The sequence below is a fragment of the Narcine bancroftii genome, chromosome 4 (assembly GCF_036971445.1).
Source record: "Narcine bancroftii isolate sNarBan1 chromosome 4, sNarBan1.hap1, whole genome shotgun sequence".
NCBI lineage: Eukaryota > Metazoa > Chordata > Chondrichthyes > Torpediniformes > Narcinidae > Narcine > Narcine bancroftii.
The window spans coordinates 268,236,060-268,249,404 of NC_091472.1; the positions used below are offsets into that span (position 1 = coordinate 268,236,060).

Below are 13,345 nucleotides of genomic sequence, written 5' to 3' on the forward strand. Positions count from 1 at the left end.
CTAATTGATCTTTTTTATTATAATCCCATTCTCTCTGTAAACTGTGCTCTATACTTCCCTGTGTGTAATGCTAGAGATAATCTGTTGGAGTGTTCTAACTCTATTAGATAGTTTGTGACAAATACACTTAAACTAACAAAACCTAATGTGAGGATTTGTGGACATTATTGAGGTGGGTGATGGTATATTTTAATCAGACTCTGTTTGACCTTGATATATTTGAGGTTAAGCTTGGACAACAAAGTTGGAAATAGCATTTTGTTCCCCAGTGCTGGCATCCATCATCTTGAGTACAAAAATTTATCGAATAAAAATAAAAAATTTATATTGTTAGCCATTATGGCCTTTATGTTTATTTTTAATTTAGCCATTGGGGAGAGATTTGGTGACAGCTATAAGGCCAGCCTGTCAACCTGAAGGTCCCTAAAGACTGATAAAATAAGACCTGTCAGTCCATGTATTCTGATAGATGAAGTGTTTTAGCAAGCAAATGTATGAAGCCTTCCAATCATAATGACCATTCAAACATATCCAATTTATTAAAGGTTAATAACATGAATTTCCACAAAAAAGTACAGAGCATCACAGTTAATGATAAATTTAAATCAGGTTAGAGAAGAGAAAAGGCAGGAAGAAAAGATTCATTGAGCTTTTATTTTACTTAAAAGGTTGATATATCCTTTGTATGAACAATATCTACTAGCATTTTCTAAAGGTAATACAAGGACAAGCTCAAAACCAAACCTTATCAGAACAGGACTTCTATTTCATTCCCATATGTTCTTGTCTTCAGTTTGGAGATTATGAAGATGAGAAAATTGAATTTAAATACAGAATAATGTTCTACTTTTATCATATGTGAGGGGCATTGGACAAAGTGGTGACTCTGCCTTACAGTAGACAAAAGTCAAAGGATTTCATTTATGTAGTAATACGTAACAATAATGGACCTTTACCTTTCCATGGTCAACAATATCAGTTAGTGCCTAATCTACTAAAATTCATAGCCTTTACTGAGCAATTTTAAATTACCAGTATTTGTTGTTCCTTCATTTTCTACTACAACCTGATAACTATTTGCTTTCACCAATGTTATATTAGGCAAAAGGTCTACAAGCCTGTTAATTTGAGTGTGAATACTTAGAAGGAATGCTGAGAAAAAGGGAAGAATAAAATAAGTTACATATTTTTCTTCTTTAATATTTTAAATTATTTTAAAACTTTACTTCATTTGATTTTGTCATTTTCAATAGTTTTAAAGACACTTAGAAACATTTTTTTTAAAAACTGTATGGTTTAACAATCAAAACTGCAGCTTTGTCATGTTTTCGAAGGAGAGTCAGGCTGATCCTGACCTACCCTCATTGATCAATGACATTGCTCGAGATGCAGCTACCTCACAGGCACTCTTGCTGCTCAACTCTGGGACCATTGGGGCCAATAGGAGAGGCCTTCCTAATGTGACAAATGTCAATTCAGCCACATGGAAAACCAAGGGGCCACGTGATTGAATGAGTGCCTCACTGGAAAATCTGGGCCATTGTTACCTGCATTACCTACAGCTGAAGTTTCGTGGTTTTCCTTCTGTGACTGCAATCAAATAGAATAGGGTCATCTTTGACATAGTCTATGAGATTATAGAGATTGAGGGCTTTTATGAAGTTGTTCCAACAATCAATCCGTTTTTGAAAATTTCTAAATAAAAGTAAAGGCTGAAAAGAAATCTCATGCTCCTGGAGATCTCTTGTTAAACCTATGTTATCACTGAAAAAAATTATCGCTGGCTTCTCTTGTTGCTTTGAAAAGAAATATGGAGGCTGCACTTTCCAATTTAATGATCCCAATTTTCAAATAAATCAGATTGTTTTGGCTAGTTGATTACCAGTGATTAAGCAATCTGATTTATCCTTTTTTTACCTTACTGATGGTGTCCTGCACACTGATTCCTCTCACGGATTTTTTTTTTCCCAGTGCCTTAATCCTTCTTCATCCCCCTGTTTGCCTGTGTTGTCACTTTCTTGGACCTATAAGTCTGTTTGTTCATCAACATTCCTTGATGGCCCACCATACCTGGAAAAAAAATAAATCCTATTCAGTTTTCCAGTAGTGAGAGATCTGCAAATCCCCCACTCCATTACTCCCCTCTAATAATTACAGTTTTAAACAGTATTCAAGATTATAGTTTTTTATGTCATGTAATAAAACAGAATATGTAATATTACACAAAATTTCATAAGGCAGACAAAGATTCACCATCAGCAGAAATTGCCCAGTGTCCGTTAACAGTCAGAGAAAGGGAGTCAGAGTAAAGAGAGTGTCGTTCCCCCAGCCCCCAGAGTCACTGAGTGTTCATGGATTCGCCTTCACTGTTCTTGCAGCCTGAGCAGCCACACAGACGTTAGTCCAAATCATTAACAACTCGAACTCCAGATGCAATCAAGAAGCCCCTGATAAGTCCCTTGGTACTTTCTCTTATTCTCAAACTGTGGGTGGTCCTCTACTTCCCCAGAGTCCGTAACCCCTTGAGGCCACTGACGAGCATAGGTGCTATTATCTTGGCCGCCGCAGGATTTTGAAATAAATCACCATTGCCTGCTTTAACAGGCAGTTTAAAGCTGACAGCAGTATGACTGTGTGTTTGGACCGCGCAGGGTAGCGCTGTGCCGCCACTCCCCACAGGTCCTCACCTGCGGCACGCTGTCGTTGCAGCAATTCTGGCAGTGCTGCCATTTTGTATGTCACATAATCTGTAGCAGGGTGAGCCATAAGTGGAGCGATATGGACTCTGATCTTCGTTGTTAAATTGGGAGGGATGCTCTATCCAGAAGGGGGGATGGTGAAGTTAAAGTAATGGTAATCAAGTGCACAATTAAAGAGGATGTGGTCCAACCACTCACCTCACCCAAATACATCAATTTTCCCCACAAACCTTGTATGTCTTTCGAGGTGATGGCCAGTTTCCCCGAATAGGTGGTGTTGAGCCTTTCATGGGGAAGGGACCTGCAGATGGGGCTTGCAGGTGGAATGGTCATTCTTGAGTCAAGTCTATTTATCTTTCTCAGAGTTAGAACATTTATCATTGAAAAGAGACAATCCACAGTATCCAGATGTAAAATACAACAATGTCAGTAGGTCCATTCCTAATTGGCTGTTGAAATGTTGACTTTGCACAGCCTGTTTTATGTTAGTTTGAACTAGCGCACAAAATATAATAAGACTCTTGGCTCATAAAACATAGGAAGAGAGATGCTAAAATGAGTAACACAAGGAATTGGGTGTTGTAATTTAGATGCAGATATTCCGATAAAGTATAAATGATCCTTTTGACAGTGTGAATTGTTTATGTTTCTATGGAATGGCTATAAATAGGGCAGATTCCTTTAGAAACATTGCTTTTCAGTGGAATAAATGAGCATTGATATATACATTACAAGCGGAGTGAAGAGATTTAAAGTAACTGCTAAAGTTAGAACATAACATAAAAAGTAAGATCCAACTGCACTGTGTTTACTAAAAGGACATGACAGAGCTTAAATCACCTTTAATCCCCAATGCTGTTAATTATACTAAAAAAGAAATGTTTTAAAAAGTTGTTTTAATGTTTTAAAAGACTATAGCAACAGTAGTTCTCATTTTAGAAAAGGAAAATTAAAATGTTACATTTCCGAGATATTTGCAGTTTATTTTTTCTCAGTTAGATGTTCACTTGCATCTTTTTACTTGCAAGGAAAACAATTGCTCTCATTCTCCTTAGGAAGTACATTTTAAATGGGGAGAAAGAGCTGTAGGATGTAGAGGAACAGTCAATCATTAGAGCTTGCAAAACAAATTAATGAGGTCAGTGGAAGTCAGTCCCAGGACAGTTCCTTAGAGGCTGCAACATGCTTTGTGCCATGTGGGATTCTTTTGATGGCCCATCTCCTCTCAAAGCAATCTCCACTCCATCTCGTGTTTCTGGGTTGGCTCCTACCCAGGTTCAAGCCAAGCATCTGCTTGGGTCAACCAGGGTGTTTACAGAGCAGTTCATGCAAGTTCTCCAATGCATGATGTGTGCGTGTGTACGTGTGCGCGCTCATCTGTGTGCTTTTGTCAATGTATTCTCAGTGGGACCATACAGCCCCCCGGTGGGCACAGCACATTTAAGGGGGAGCCACAAACTGAAATCATAATTTTTCTTTATTATTTTTATGTGGTCAATAAGAGAGAACTATAGATGAAACCAACTAAACTTATCTGCTTCACAGGGAAGTAGGCGCATAAACTTTGAGCAGAGTTCTAAGTTTGAATATAGTGGTTCAGGAGAAACAAACCAAAATAAGAATATAATACCTTTAAAAAATGAGCATATCTGGTAAACTCATTGACTCCTCTTATAAAATTAGTAAAACACTTCGTAATTAAAACACAAAACTCTGCAGACACCATGGTTGAAGTAAAAACACAGTGGAGAAACTTAGCATGTCAAACAGTGTACTTTATCTCCCCCAAAAATTAAAGAAGTTGAATTTAGTAGTATCAGATTTATGTTTTAGATGTGATCAAGAAACAGATTCTTTTTTTTTCATTCTACTTGGGCATGTCCTAGTGTAAAACCTTTTTGGTTAGAGGTAAAGAAAATTTAGAGAAAATATTAAAGGTAAAACTCCTACTAGATCTGATATTATTTTGGTTGGGTGATATTAAAATTATTAGTCTTAGATTAAAATTAACTATGTATCAAATTGAAGTTTTACAATTAGCTTTAGCAGTTTCTAGAAAGTGCATAGCCATTACTTGGAAATCAAATACAGATTTAGGGATGGCGAGATGGCTGGCTGAATTGCATTCTCATATTCCACTTCAGAAAATCACATAATTTACGTAATAAATATTATCTTTTTGAAAATATAGAGCCCATACTTACAATATATAGGTTTAAAAATGTGAAGGACTCTCAGAATGCTCGTCACACTGATATCCCTTAGCTTCAATATGATGTCTAATAAGTTTTCTTTTCTTTTTTTTGGCATTCTTATTTTTTTTATGTAGGGTTGGGTGAGTGGAGGGGGGAGGTAGGGAGGGATTAAGTTACACATCTATATACCACTTTTGTATTATTTTTTTCAATGTATTAACTAATAATAATTGTAGATGTGGTTTTAAAATTCTTAAATAAAATATATTTTTTTAATATATATTTTGCCAAAGATAAAGATATATAACCGATATTTCTGGCTTGAGGCCTTAATCAAGGTATGGAAAAATGTTGACAAGCTTCCAAACAAAAAGAAAGGGCACAAGAGGGGTGGGGGAAGGAGCATGGACCCAAAGGCAGGAGCTAATAGGTGGAGAAGGGTGGGAGAGCACAGTGGCAAGGATGGGGAGGAGAGATGGCGAGGTAAAATGAGAGGGAAGGGGGTGGAAAGCTAAGGAAAGGGAGGGAAAAGGGGGAGTAAGTGAGCAGAAACTGGAGAAGTCCATGCTAATACCAACTGGCTGGAGAGATCCCAGAAGGAAAATCAGGTGTTGTTCCTCCAATTTACGGATGGATTGGTGGGATAGCCATGTTGGTATGGAAATGGGATGCAGAACTGAAATGGTTGGCCACTGGGATGTCCCTGTCACAGGTGCAGACAGAGCGAAAGTGCTCAGCGAAACGATCTCCCCGTCTGTGCCCAGTAACTCTGATGTAGAGAAGACCACAAATGGAGCACCAGATGCAATAAATCACATCTGCAGATACACAAATGGTGTTGCTTCACTTGAAAGGCCTGTTTGGGGCCCAGGACTGTAGTGAGGGAGGAAGATGCCGGGGGTGGGGGAGGGGGGGCGGGCATTTGGTAGAAAGGGATGAATGCATGAGGGAAACACAGAGGGAGCAGCTCCTTTGGAAGGCAGAGAGGGGAGGAGAGGGGAAGATGTGTCTGGTAGTGGGATTCTGTTGTAAGTGCCAGAAATTCCAGAAGATAATGTGTTGGATGCAGAGGCTGGTGGGGTGGTAGGTACAGAGAAGGGAAAATCGTGTTCTTGTTGGTTTTAGGAGCACAGGGGACAAGGGCAGATGAGCAGGAAAAGGAGGAGATGCGGGTGAGGGCTGAGTTGTTGAACACCTCATGACCTTTTGTTTCACCCTTACAAAGAGCCAACAATGAAGACATGTGAACCCCACATCACAAACTACCCAGCATGCCTCCTCTCCCACTTCTTGCCCCATCCTTGAATTCCCAATGGCCTCATCAATTTCTCAAACCTCCCCAAAATGTGTGGAAGCAAGTCATCTTAAACCACAAGGGACTAGCTAAACATATATATAACAGGATAACAAGGTTTCAGAATTACACAATGCACTGTTGAAAAGTTAACAATGAAAAAGTTAGAAAAAAATCAATAAGAAATGCAGCTCATAAATAATGTTATTTAAAATCTATCTCTCCCTGATAATGAATTGATTTTCTAAATGAAAGTTTCTTGTTAGTTTACCTCAGTTTAATAAGAAATACATTAAGTTTTAATGCATAAATTGCTTAAAATCTTAGTGCAAATTTATTTCAGAAATTTCTGGGAAGAACAATTTGGAGATGAAGGATCCTTGCCAGAACCATAGACTGACAATAAATAGATTACACTTGGCTCCTGTTTATACAAACACTAGAACAAATGCATGCATGCCTTGCATCCTTTAATAGTTATTGAAGCTCCTTCATATGATTTCCCATTGTTATTGATGTTAATGCTCTCAACTTTAATGAGTGCTGAAACAATGGGAAAGTCAGCAATTATCTTTTGCATAAAACATATTAATAGAGTAGAGTCACTGAGTACAGAAAAATTGGTCTTTTTTGCGGGAGATGAGCTCAGCAATGTAGACCAACATTCCAATGGAGGTGTGATGAAGAACTGTGCTGGCAGCAAGGCTGATTTTGAATGAGACTCAAAACCCCTCTGTGCTCCATGGTGGGCATAAGACAGAAGGAATACAACTCAAATTAGAGATGTGCAAAAGGATTGATTTGAAGGAACACAGATGACAGAGAGGATGTTACAGCAAGGTGGGTCCATGCAGGAATTTAAAAACAGTGATGAGAATGTTTAAGGTTTTCTGTCCAGCAATCAGTGTAGCTGAGGCATGATAGAGGCAGGGCGCATACAGTAGGCTTCAGTGCAAGCTCAGTTTTATAATGACTGAAAAATGGGATGCAAGCCAAGAGTACACATCAAAGGCTTGGCAAAAGATGAGGGAAATGGCAGTGATTGGATTGCATAAGACTTAAGACTCAAGGTTCAAGGCTCAATTTATTGTCATGCAATAAAAACAGAGCAATATTATACAAAATTTGTTTTCATCTGCCGTAAGGTAGATAGATTCTTCTTTGGCTTGGCTTCGCGGACGAAGATTTATGGAGGGGGTAAAAAGTCCACGTCAGCTGCAGGCTCGTTTGTGGCTGACCAGTCCGATGCGGGACAGGCAGACACGATTGCAGCGGTTGCAAGGGAAAATTGGTTGGTTGGGGTTGGGTGTTGGGTTTTTCCTCCTTTGCCTTTTGTCAGTGAGGTAGGCTCTGCGGTCTTCTTCAAAGGAGGCTGCTGCCCGCCAAACTGTGAGGCGCCAAGATGCACGGTTTGAGGCGTTATCAGCCCACTGGCGGTGGTCAATGTGGCAGGCACCAAGAGATTTCTTTAGGCAGTCCTTGTACCTTTTCTTTGGTGCACCTCTGTCACGGTGGCCAGTGGAGAGCTCGCCATATAATACGATCTTGGGAAGGCGATGGTCCTCCATTCTGGAGACGTGACCCATCCAGCGCAGCTGGATCTTCAGCAGCGTGGACTCGATGCTGTCGACCTCTGCCATCTCGAGTACCTCGACGTTAGATAGATTCACCATCAGCAGAAATTGCCTGAAGTGCTTCTTGCAGTCAGAGAAGAAAAGCAAAAGCGAGTCCCTTCAGAGTCACCGTGTGTCCTTGGATTTTCCTCCAATGCTCCTGCAGTCTCTGCAACCACACAGCAGCCTAAGCTCCAGATATGAACCTCTGGCATGATCAGGAACCCTTCAGCCCCAGTTCCAATACCCGGTACCTCTTCAGCCAGTCTTGAGCTGGTCTCCAGCAGTCTGCAGCCCCATGTGAATACTTCACCCACAGTCGCCAGCAGCCCACAGTCTGCGTGAGTTCCTCGCCTTGAATCACCAACAGCCCACCATTGTATGTCCTTCAGTCCCTCACTGATGCACCGACATGAACACCATCCCATAGAGCCAAATGCTCTTCCTCTATATTATAGGAAAAATATGAGAATATGAAAAATACATGAGATGAGATGAAACAAAAAAGTCTACAGAAACTGTGATTACCCGATGAGCTGAACACGTTCTGTGCCCAATTTGAGAAGAACCCAATAAAGCCTAGTAGAATCCCTGCAAAAGTTGAGGACCCTATGATATCTGTCTCTGAGGACATCATCAGAAAATCATTCAAGAGGATGAACTTTCACAAGACATCAAGCTCTGATGGCATAATTGGCAGTGAACTGAAAGTCTATGCCTATCAACTAGCCGGAGTGTTCATGGACATTTTCAACCTTTCATTGCTGCAATCAGAGGTTCCCATCTGCTTTAAAAGGGCATCAATCATCCCAGCTGCCTCAAAAACTACCACCCAGTAGCATTAACATCTGCTATGATTAAATGCATTGAGAGGCTGGTCATGGCTAGAGTTAACATATGCCTAAGCAAAGGTCTGGTCCCACTGCAATTCACCTGTTGTCACAATCGCTCCACAGCAGATGCAATATCGCTTGCTCTCCACTCAGCTCTGGATCATCTCGAAAGCAGCAACTCATACAGGCTGCACTTCATCAACTACAGATCAGACTTCAACACCATTATTCAATCAGTGCTGCTCAAGAATCTACAAACTCTGGGCCTCTGCACCCTCCTCTGCCACTGGATCCTTGATTTTCTCATCAGAAAACCACAGTCAGTACGAATTGGACACATCTCCTCACTGATTATCAACACAGGCAGACTTCAAGGATGCATACTTCACCCACTGCTCTACCCAATATACACCCATGATTTTGTGGCCAGGCACAATTCCAATGCTATCTACAAATTTGCTGATGACACCACAGTTGTCAGCGGAACCACAAACGGCAATGAGGAAGCAAACAGGAGGGAGATAGATCAGTTTTTTGAGTGGTGTCACACCAACAACCTTTTGCTCAATGTCAGCAAAACCAAGAAGATGATTGTGGACTTCAGGAGAAAATCAGGGCAACACCACCCAGTCCTCATCGAGGGCTCAGTAGTGGAAAGAGTCAAGAACTTCAAATTCCTGGTGTCTACATCTCTGAGGATCTGTCCTGGAACCTCCATATCAATGCAATCATGAAGAAGACTTGCCAGCACCTATACTTTGTGAGGAAACTGAGGAGATTCAGTATGTCATCGAAGACTCTCGAAAACTTCTATAGATGTGGAGAGAACTGGGGAAAAATCGACTTGCCTCAAGATAGAGTTATATAAATTAGAAGAGAATTCTTCTGAACATTTAACTTATAAATTGAATGAGAAATTAGTAAGGAATAAAAATACACCAATATTACATCATATCTTAAAAATATGGAGTAATATACATTTAGAAAGAGGGATGGTAAACTATCAACTACCAAACATGTTAAAGCAAAATCAATTAATTCCTTTCACAATGAACAATATATTTTTTAATGAATGGACAAGAAAAGGAATTAAAAGAATAAAAGATTGTTTTTCGGGTAACATTTTAATGACATTTGATTAATTGAAAGATAAATATGAAATATTGAATTATACAATCCCTTTCTTATTATCAATTAAAAACATTTTTAAAGGAGAAGATAGGAACAAGTTTAAGGCTACTTGAGTCAAGCTGTTTTGAATATATAATTACAGACACATTAAGTGTTTAAAAATTTATTACAAATATGTATATTAAATTACAAAATAATAAAACTGATAAAGAATATACAAATCAAAACAACATTGGGATGAGGATTTAAATATACAGATTAAAAAAATGAAACTTGGTCTGAGCTATGTTATGGTATTATGATAACTACAATAAATACTCGATATCATATGATACTATATAATTTGTTACATAGATTATATATTACACCTCAAAAATTAAAAGAATGGAATCCCACATTATCAAATAAATGCTTCCATTGTAAACAAGAAATTGGTACAATACTACATTCAATTTGGATGTGAAAAAGTAAAATTTTTACCTAAAGATCCAAAAAAATTTCTATTAAGTAATATAAATGTTAAAGATTTACTGTTAAAATTAGATAGATCTCAAAAACAATTTATTATGTTTGCTTTAGCAGCAGCAAAAAAAATGCATGCTGACAACTTGGAAAATGGAAACATCTCTGAAAATACAGCACTGGTATATAGAAATAGATAGCTATATTCCATTAGAAAAATATTACCTATAATTTAAGAGATAATTTTGGACAATTTTAAAAAAATCTGGGAACCATATATAAAGTTAATTGGTGATCATCAGACTTAAATCTTCAACTCTTAAAGGGATAAATTAGTATATGTTACTGAATATAATATTCTATATAATATTATTCATCAAGTCAATAAAAATTGGATAATAACCAGATCAAACTCCTTTTTTAAAAATCTGGGTATAATTTTGGGGTGAGGAGAGGGAGGAGAGATGGGGAGAAAATGGAAAATGTCAATATATATATATGAATTTATGTATGTAAAGTGTATAGTTTTGACTTATTGTAACTTATTAAATTAAAAAAATTTAAAAGGTGTGCCATGGAGAGCATCCTGGCTGGTTGGATCATTGTCTAGTATGGAGGTGCCAACATTCAGACAAGAAAAAGCTCGAGGGTTGTTAACTCAGCCTTTTGACATCACAGGCACCAGACTTCATTCCATCAAGAACATCTTCATGAGGCAGTGTCTTAAAAAAGCACCCTATACCCTCAAAGACCCCAACCACCCAGGCAATGCCCTCTTCACTCTGCTACCATCAGGAAAAAGGTACAGGACCCTAAAGGCAAACACTCAGCAGCATAAGGACAGCTTCTTCCCCGCTGCCATCAGATTCCTGAATAATCAATGAACCAAAGACACTGCCTCACTTTTTGTGCACTGTTTAAAATTTATTGTTGTAAGGTGGTTTTGTAATTTGTTCATGACAATGAATTCTGATTCTGATTGTTGTAAATACACAGAAGTGCTGGAGAAACTCAGCAGGTCCCACAGCATCTATAGTAGGAAAATATATATAACCAACATGTTGGGCCTGAGCCTTTTTTAAAGGTATGAACAAAAAGAAGCCAGGTACCTGACAAAAAGGTTGGGAGGAGGGAACAAGGGGAAGGGGAAAGAGCATAGATCAACAGCCAAGAGGCCATAGATGGACATGGATAAATGGACACGAGTGAAAAGCTGAGAATTGATCAGAGGAGGGGATAGCTCTGAGAATGCTGTCCTGGAAGAATGGAGGCAGAGGGATAGACAAACAGAGAAACACAAGGAGAAGGGGGCTGAGGAAAAGAGATATCGGGATAGTGAACAAGAGAGACACAGGGGCATTTGAGATGGGGAAAGTTCTCTGTTGTTACCAACAAGAAATATATTTTTAGTGATTAAATGAATGTTTGATTGGAATCTTCTCTCTGGATAATACAGGGCCTCCTTGGTTTGGAAGAACTAGCACTTGCTCTGGCAATTTGCCAATAAAATAGTTGGTCCATTGCTCAGAAATGTAGTTTAAACCTCAGAACTTGAAAGATGTTTAATTTGGAAATTACCCCAGAAGCAGGATGTATGAATGAGGAGTTATCAGTCATGAGTGATCTATATCCAGAGCATAAAACAAGGGTATTCCCAATGTTAGCTCACTGAGGTGTAAAGTCATACACGAGTTCTGCAGCATAGATTGTGCCACATCCAAAGTTTCAAGGATTTATGCAGTTAAAGGCTTATTGCTTCTCCAGACTTTCCACAAATATTACATGGAATTCATGGACAATGGAAGTGTTGCATGAACACTGCACAGGATCATATGCAGAACATAAAGTCTTCTGATCACAGCTTGGAAGTAATGGGAAACTTCTTCTGGACCCAACCATGCTGTGGCATCAAATGTCAGTTCTCACTTTTACCACACAAATTAAGTGCTGCTGTGAAAGTTCAGTCTATGCCCTGCAAGCTTAGGTTCCTGTCACCATGAACCCATTAAAGCAGCTTGATAGCTGTCAGATCAAACTGACAAGGATATTTTGTGCATTGCATACTCCAGGATCAAATATAACACCAAATCTGTGAGCAGACTGGTTCAGTTTCAGATGCTGACCATAGAGAATGATAGAGTTGAGGGGCAAGAAATGTAATTTACAGCACTAAAAAAGGCAATGGCTTTGGTCTTCCCAATATATTACTCAAGCAAATTTCTATTCTTCCATCAGTTTGGGAACTGAGAACTAAAGAGGGCTGAAAGGATGTGGAAAATGGTAGAACTGGCTGTCATCAATGTACATCTGAAAAGTGCCATTAAGCATTTGGAGGATATTGCTGAGAAGCAATATCACAGACATTCCTTACCCCTTCACTGCAGTTGGAAACATGCCCATCTTTTAAAATGTTCCTGGTTCTGTCAAGAGTTCATGAAACTGTAATGTGAACTCTGTTTCTCTCTCCACTGGTGCTGCCTGACCTGCTGAATGTTTCCAATATTTCCTGATATTATCCCAGACTGAGTGCCTCTACAGGTTTTTTTTTTGCCTGTTGGTACCTTTAGAAGCAGATCTTTCTAACACTTCAGAATAAAGAATATCATGTTTTCCCTTAGCCTTCTCTCATCTTTAGCAAGCAATTCCTTTAGTGCTGCTGGATTTGAATCTGAATGCTTGAATATATAACCTTTTCTATCAAAGTAATAAGATTTTGTTCTGCTGGACTGCAATCAGCAATTCTCAAAAATAAGAGAAAAAACTGAGAAATAGATTTGATGGCTCAGTGGCTTCACTTTAAAATGGTGGTATCACACATCAAAAGTGCACATTTCAGAATACAGGTTGTGTAAGTGGGTAAAATGGATGAAATCAGAACTTAACGTAACAACCAGATACATGACTGAAACATGAGAAAAAAATCAATAGCAGTTTGACTTAGACTGTTGCTGCAGCCGATCCTGAGAAAACCAAGCAATCAAATTTGTCCTCTTATTTGTTTTTTGCTTGTCAGTAAACAAGATTTACCACAAAATCTTACCAATCACATTTCTCAACTAGTCTTTTTTTTCTCTACAAGGGTTAGCATTATCATTTTGAAATAATATACAAAATAGAT

General features: G+C 38.7%; 1 protein-coding gene across 1 annotated transcript in view; it reads right to left on the reverse strand.

Moving 5' to 3' along the window:
• Window positions 1-578: 578 nt before the first annotated feature.
• The window catches only part of LOC138761953 (spermatogenesis-associated protein 24-like), a 166,557-nt gene continuing 153,790 nt past the window's right edge, over window positions 579-13,345 (reverse strand). Inside the window, exon 7 of the mRNA XM_069934975.1 lies at window positions 579-2,070. The gene's annotated coding sequence lies outside the window, so the exon portion shown is untranslated. The remainder of the gene's footprint in view (window positions 2,071-13,345) is intronic.